The 6,102-nt window shown below is 40.9% G+C and overlaps 1 pseudogene; it reads left to right on the top strand.

The window, feature by feature from the left end:
• Positions 1 to 3,403: 3,403 nt before the first annotated feature.
• Positions 3,404 to 5,959, top strand: LOC107748286 (steroid 17-alpha-hydroxylase/17,20 lyase-like; annotated as a pseudogene).
• The last annotated feature ends 143 nt before the right edge of the window (positions 5,960 to 6,102 follow it).

Genomic DNA, 6,102 nt, shown 5'->3' with positions numbered 1-6,102 from the left:
GACATTATGGGGGGCTGTTGTGTATTGACATTGATTAATGAAGTATACCTTTTTTAAAACACTAAATTGTATCCAGATCAAAAGTTCTGCAACATATCTGTATGTAAGATGTATTACAGGTTATTAAACTGTTATGAAACTAAAAACAGTTCATGAAATACTGTAGGTATAATGGGAAACACTTATAATATCCAGGCATTACTTTAGTCAATATAAAACAACTAAAATAAGCTGTTGATGTAGTCAAGTCCAATTTATATGTACAGCACTTTTCACATTCACATTGTTTCAGCAGCTTTACAGAAAATCATGATGTTAATGTTTAGAATATCTTCATGCCTTATGGTTGCATTTAGCAGATTAGTGCTGGATGATAAAATAGTTACATTTTGCGATATTTAAACAAACACGCAGTTGAAATTTGCCATATGTATTGCATTATGTAAGTACTGTATGTAAAGTTAGACATACTTGTGTATCCAAGTTTATATAGTTTTGTGACAAAATAAAAAATCAAGCAGTTTAGGTTTATGGCTCTCAAAAGTATCCGTCATCCTCTGGCCGTATTTGTTTTAAAGATGTCTTTAAGGGTTCATTTGTGCTGTGTGTGAGCTGCATGAGACCCTGAGAAGCCGATCAGATGTGTCTGGTGTTTCTCCGAGCGCTGGAGCGTTTGCACAGCTCAGCTCGCTCTCACTGAAGTGCCATGCGGAGCTGCTGACTGACCTCGGATCAGCGGCGCTGTTTTTCTGTGTGTTGTGTAAGATGGAGAGAGAAGAGACTCGAGCTTCACTCCTCCCACACGGGAGCATCACGGCCTGACACACACCGATATATTTAGAGCGCAAACTTTTATTCTTTCACATGTGGGTGTTTTGTGTGTGTGTGTGTGTGTGTGTGTGTGTGTGTGTGTCCTTGACAAATGCCTTGTGAAAGCCTTGATGATTCTGCGTCAAGTCTGAGAACATCTTCATCAGGGCCAGAAACAAGACCAGCCTGCTGAGAAATGAATACAAATGTGAGAAAATCACAGCTGTGTGTTTGATCAGGACTATGGTAGGATACATTTGGGTTGTCTGTGTTGTGGGTGGTTGCCAGGGTGATGCAGGTGATGTAGTTGCTAAGGTGTTCTTAGTGGTTGTTAGTGCATTGCTATACAGTTGCTACGATGTTCTGAGCTGTTAATGCATTGCTATATGGTTGCTAGGGTGTTCTGAGCGGTTGTTAATGCATTGCTATATGGTTGCTAGGGTGTTCTGAGCGGTTGTTAATGCATTGCTATATGGTTGCTAGGGTGTTCTGAGCTGTTGTTAATGCATTGATATATGGTTGCTAGGGTGTTCTGAGCGGTTGTTGGTGCATTCATATATGGTTGCTAGGATGTTGTGAGCTGTTGTTAATGCATTGCTATATGGTTGCTATGGTGTTCTGAGCCGTTGTTAATGCATTGCTATATGGTTGCTAGAGTGTTCTGAGCTGTTGTTAATGCATTGCTATATGGTTGCTATGGTGTTCTGAGCCGTTGTTAATGCATTGCTATATGGTTGCTAGGATGTTCTGAGCTCTTGTTAATGCATTGCTATATGGTTGCTAGGGTGTTCTGAGCGGTTGTTGGTGCATTGCTTTACAGTCGCTAGGGTGTTCTGAGCATTCATTAGTGTGTTGCTATATGGTTGCGAGGGTGTTCTGAGTGGTTATGAGTGCATTGTTATACAGTTGCTAGGGTGTTCTGAGCATTCATTAATGTGTTGCTATATGGTTGCTAGGGTGTTCTGAGCGGTTGTTGGTGCATTGCTGTACAGTCGCTAGGGTGTTCTGAGCATTCATTAATGTGTTGCTATATGGTTGCTAGGGTGTTCTGAGTGGTTATGAGTGCATTGTTATGCAGTTGCTAGGGTGTTCTGAGTGGTTATGAGTGCATTGTTATACAGTTGCTAGGGTGTTCTGAGCTGTTGTTAATGCATTGCAGTTGCTAGGGTGTTCTGAGTGGTTGTCAGTGTAGTGCTATATGGTAGCTAAGGTGCTCTGAGTGGTTGTGAGTGCATTGCTACTTGGTTGCTAGGGTGTTCTTAGTGGTTGTTAGTGCATTGCTCTTCAGTCGCTAGGGTGTTTTGAGCAGTCATTAGTGTGTTGCTATATGGTTGCTAGGGTGTTCTGAGCGGATGTTGGTGCATTGCTCTACAGTCGCTAGGGTGTTCTGAGAAGTCATTAGTGTGTTGCTATATGGTTGCTAGGGTGTTCTGAGTGGTTATGAGTGCATTGTTATACAGTTGCTAGGGTGTTCTGAGTGGTTGTCAGTGTAGTGCTATATGGTAGCTAAGGTGCTCTGAGTGGTTGTGAGTGCATTGCTACTTGGTTGCTAGGGTGTTCTTAGTGGTTGTTAGTGCATTGCTCTTCAGTCGCTAGGGTGTTTTGAGCAGTCATTAGTGTGTTGCTATATGGTTGCTAGGGTGTTCTGAGTGGTTATGAGTGCATTGTTATGCAGTTGCTAGGGTGTTCTGAGTGGTTATGAGTGCATTGTTATACAGTTGCTAGGGTGTTCTGAGCTGTTGTTAATGCATTGCTATATGGTTGCTAGGGTGTTCTGAGTTGTTGTTGGTGCATTGCTCTTCAGTCGCTAGGGTGTTTTGAGCAGTCATTAGTGTGTTGCTATATGGTTGCTAGGGTGTTCTGAGCGGATGTTGGTGCATTGCTCTACAGTCGCTAGGGTGTTCTGAGAAGTCATTAGTGTGTTGCTATATGGTTGCTAGGGTGTTCTGAGTGGTTATGAGTGCATTGTTATGCAGTTGCTAGGGTGTTCTGAGTGGTTGTGAGTGCATTGTTAAACAGTTGCTAGGGTGTTCTGAGTGGTTGTGAGTGCATTGCTACTTGGTTGCTAGGGTGCTCTGAGTGGTTGTGAGTGTAGTGTTATACTGTTGCTAGGTAGTTGCTAAGGAGTTGTAAGTTGTTGTTAGTGCATTGCTAAATGGCAGTGTTAGTTTAGTTTAATTGATATTCTATTATAGTTTTTATTCATATTTTGAATTAGTTAATTTTTATGTTTTCTGTTTGAATTTTAAATAAAGTTTTAGTAATTTTGTTGTGTCTATCATTTCTGTAGGATTTCTTTTTAAAATATATCAGTATAGTTCATTTATTTTTTACTTCAGTTTATGTTAGTTTATTAACCTGGCTACTTAACATGGCAACTAGCTGAAATAAAATGTTTGTTATACATTTTATTTAATTTCAATTGTTTATTTTATTTCAAGTAACAAAAATGTTTTTTATGGTTTTAGTTTTAGTTATAATAACCCTGCTATATGGTTGCTAACGTGTTCTGAGTGGTTGTTAATGCATTGCTATATGGTTGCTAGGTGGTTGCTTGGGTGTTCTGAGTGGTTTAGTGTAGTGTATGTGCAGGATGAATTCAGTCCTGAAGTTTGGAGGTTTGTTCGCATTAGTAACCCTAAATAAATAACCGCGAACTAACCAGCAGGTTATTTTGGTGACTGGTTTTGCGCAGTGCGGAGCGATGACAGCTGCAGTGATCTGTGTGTTTGTCACTAAACGCTTTCATTCACACTAATGATTTTAATATACGTGATACTCAGTGAGTCAGTGCATCTGCTCAATCTGTCCAATTCCCATGATGCTTTGGGAAGTGTTTATGATTTCATTCTGCTCAGGGACATTTGATTTGGCTTCCAGAACCCGGAGAGCCTCGAGACCTGCTGGACGCTCTTCTGATTGGTCAGATGAAGGGGTCAGGTGGGGAGGATGACATCACGGAGGATCATGTGCTCATGACGGCGGCGGAGGCGTTTGGAGCCGGTGTGGAGATGATAGCCTTCCTACTGCACCACCCGCAGGTACACACCATTTAATTAAAAAATATTAAATATTTTAGGATGGAACTTCCAAAATCTAAATAAGATATTATATTTTGTTTAATTATATTATTTGTATTTTGAAAAATATTTTAAGGACCATTTTATTTTATTAGTCAGGGCAATTATTGTAAAAAAAAAAAAATGAATACAGTAAATAATATATAATAATATAAATAATATATATTATGTAGTGTGTATATATATATAGTATACAGGAAATTAAGTGTGTGTGTGTGTGTGTGTGTGTTTGAGTGTGTGTGCGTGTGTGTGTGTGATTGAGTGTGTGTGTGTGTGTGTGTGTGTGTGTGTGTGAGTGTGAGTGTGTGTGTGTGTGATTGAGTGTGTATGTGTGTGTGTGTGCGCAGGTGCAGGAGCGTGTTCACTCTGAGCTGGATGAGTGTCGGGACCGTCCTCCGTCTCTGAGTGACCGCTCCCGTCTGCCCTTCCTGGACGCTGTTCTCTGTGAGGTGATGCGGATCCGTCCCGTCAGCCCCATCCTCATCCCGCACGTTGCTATGCAGGACACCAGGTAACCATGGCAATACCGGAGTGAAACCGGCAGGTTACCATGGTGACGGAGAGAAACCTTAATTAGAATATTAGATGCAGGGTTCTGTGCAGCGTGAGGAAACATTTCACTGCTGTCAAACTTCTGAGACGTCAGCTGATGTGGAGTCGTTTGAGAATAACTGATGCTTGAATCTGATTACATGAGAGGACACTTTTGTCACTAAGGAAAGAAAATGGTAATTTCAAACAAAATAAAGCAACTAAATCCCTTCATAAAGGGCTGCAATAATCTCCTTAAGAAGCTCCTATGAAGCTGCTATATCATATTATTAAGGCTCTAAATGATGATCATGATCAAACTCTGCTGTCACACAATCTCCTGCATGTCTTCTGTCTCTGATTGATAGTTTAGAGTGTTTATCCAGTCAGAGCTCTTTTAGTGTAACTGTAGCTGGAGCTTCTCGTGTCAGATCTTGACTGATTTTTTATCAAGTAAAGGTCAGAATAACTGCAGTAATATCTCCAGATGAACACTTACTGGACTGAAGCAGCTCAGCTTTACTTGATTCTCCATCAATCATGTTTTAGAGTCTCAAATCTACTGTTTTGTTTGAGTTCTGTGCACTAAGCTTAACTTACATCTCTAAGTTGGCTGAACTTGTCAAATTGAGTTAGCAACACTCAAGTTTTCTGGTAACCTCTACATATACACAAGTTACCTATACAAAGTTACAGTAAGTTTTATTAACTCAAAAATGATAAACTAATTTGCTTGAGAAATTTGAGGCAATCAGTTTCCACAGGTTTTCCAAGTAAGTTCAACTAATGACTTTTTACAGTGTGGACTGAAGCAGCTCAGCTTTACTTGATTCTCCATCAATCATGTTTTAGAGTCTCAAATCTGATCCTCAGGATCTTTTGAGGAGCGTTTGTTTCCAGAAGCTTTACTTTCACTGTTCCTCAGCGGAGGAATGATCTTCACAAGCCTCCAGAACATCTCACATCTTCTGAGGAGCCTTTATTTCTTCAGCTCTCAATCACTGCATTATATGTTTGGAGCATTTACATCTCATCTTACTGAGACAGATTACTGGAGATATAGAGTGATATAGGTCATAGTGATGCTGAGTTTACAGTGAGATGTCTGATTTCCCATAATGCCTCTGCTGCTGCAGTTTGGGGGGTCACTCTGTGCCTAAAGGTAACGGTGTGCTGGTGAACATGTGGGCGATTCACCACGACCCAAACACTGGGACGAGCCTGACCGATTCAGACCAGGTAAGAAAACATTGCTTTCTGCATTCATTTTGGTCACAGAAACCATATTTGGGCAGTGGGCACCATAAAAGGTATAAAATCTATTGCCATATAAAAGACTATAAGTGTTTCATGTTTCTGTAAAGTTATTATTTGTGGTATATTTCTGTTTGTGAAACACTCTACAGCTGTGGTTTGATCCCTTCACAGAGCGGTTCCTGGACTCGTCGGGAAGAAGAGCGATGTTCGGCGCCGGTCCGCGAGTCTGTGTGGGAGAATCTCTGGCCAGAATCGAGTTAGGGGGTGTGCCCGAAGCGTGAATCCTTATAAGGGAAAACACGATTCCTAACACCGTGTCTACACCGGACACGAGCGGCGCGGCGCGACAAAATACTATACTACACACATCTATAATAGAGATGTATTATATATAGATCAGTCTATAGAACTCATTATAATCAGT

This window comes from Sinocyclocheilus rhinocerous, unplaced genomic scaffold (genome assembly GCF_001515625.1).
Source record: "Sinocyclocheilus rhinocerous isolate Xijiao unplaced genomic scaffold, SAMN03320098_v1.1 scaffold3214, whole genome shotgun sequence".
Classification (NCBI taxonomy): domain Eukaryota; kingdom Metazoa; phylum Chordata; class Actinopteri; order Cypriniformes; family Cyprinidae; genus Sinocyclocheilus; species Sinocyclocheilus rhinocerous.
This window is presented reverse-complemented; position numbering and strand designations above follow the sequence as displayed.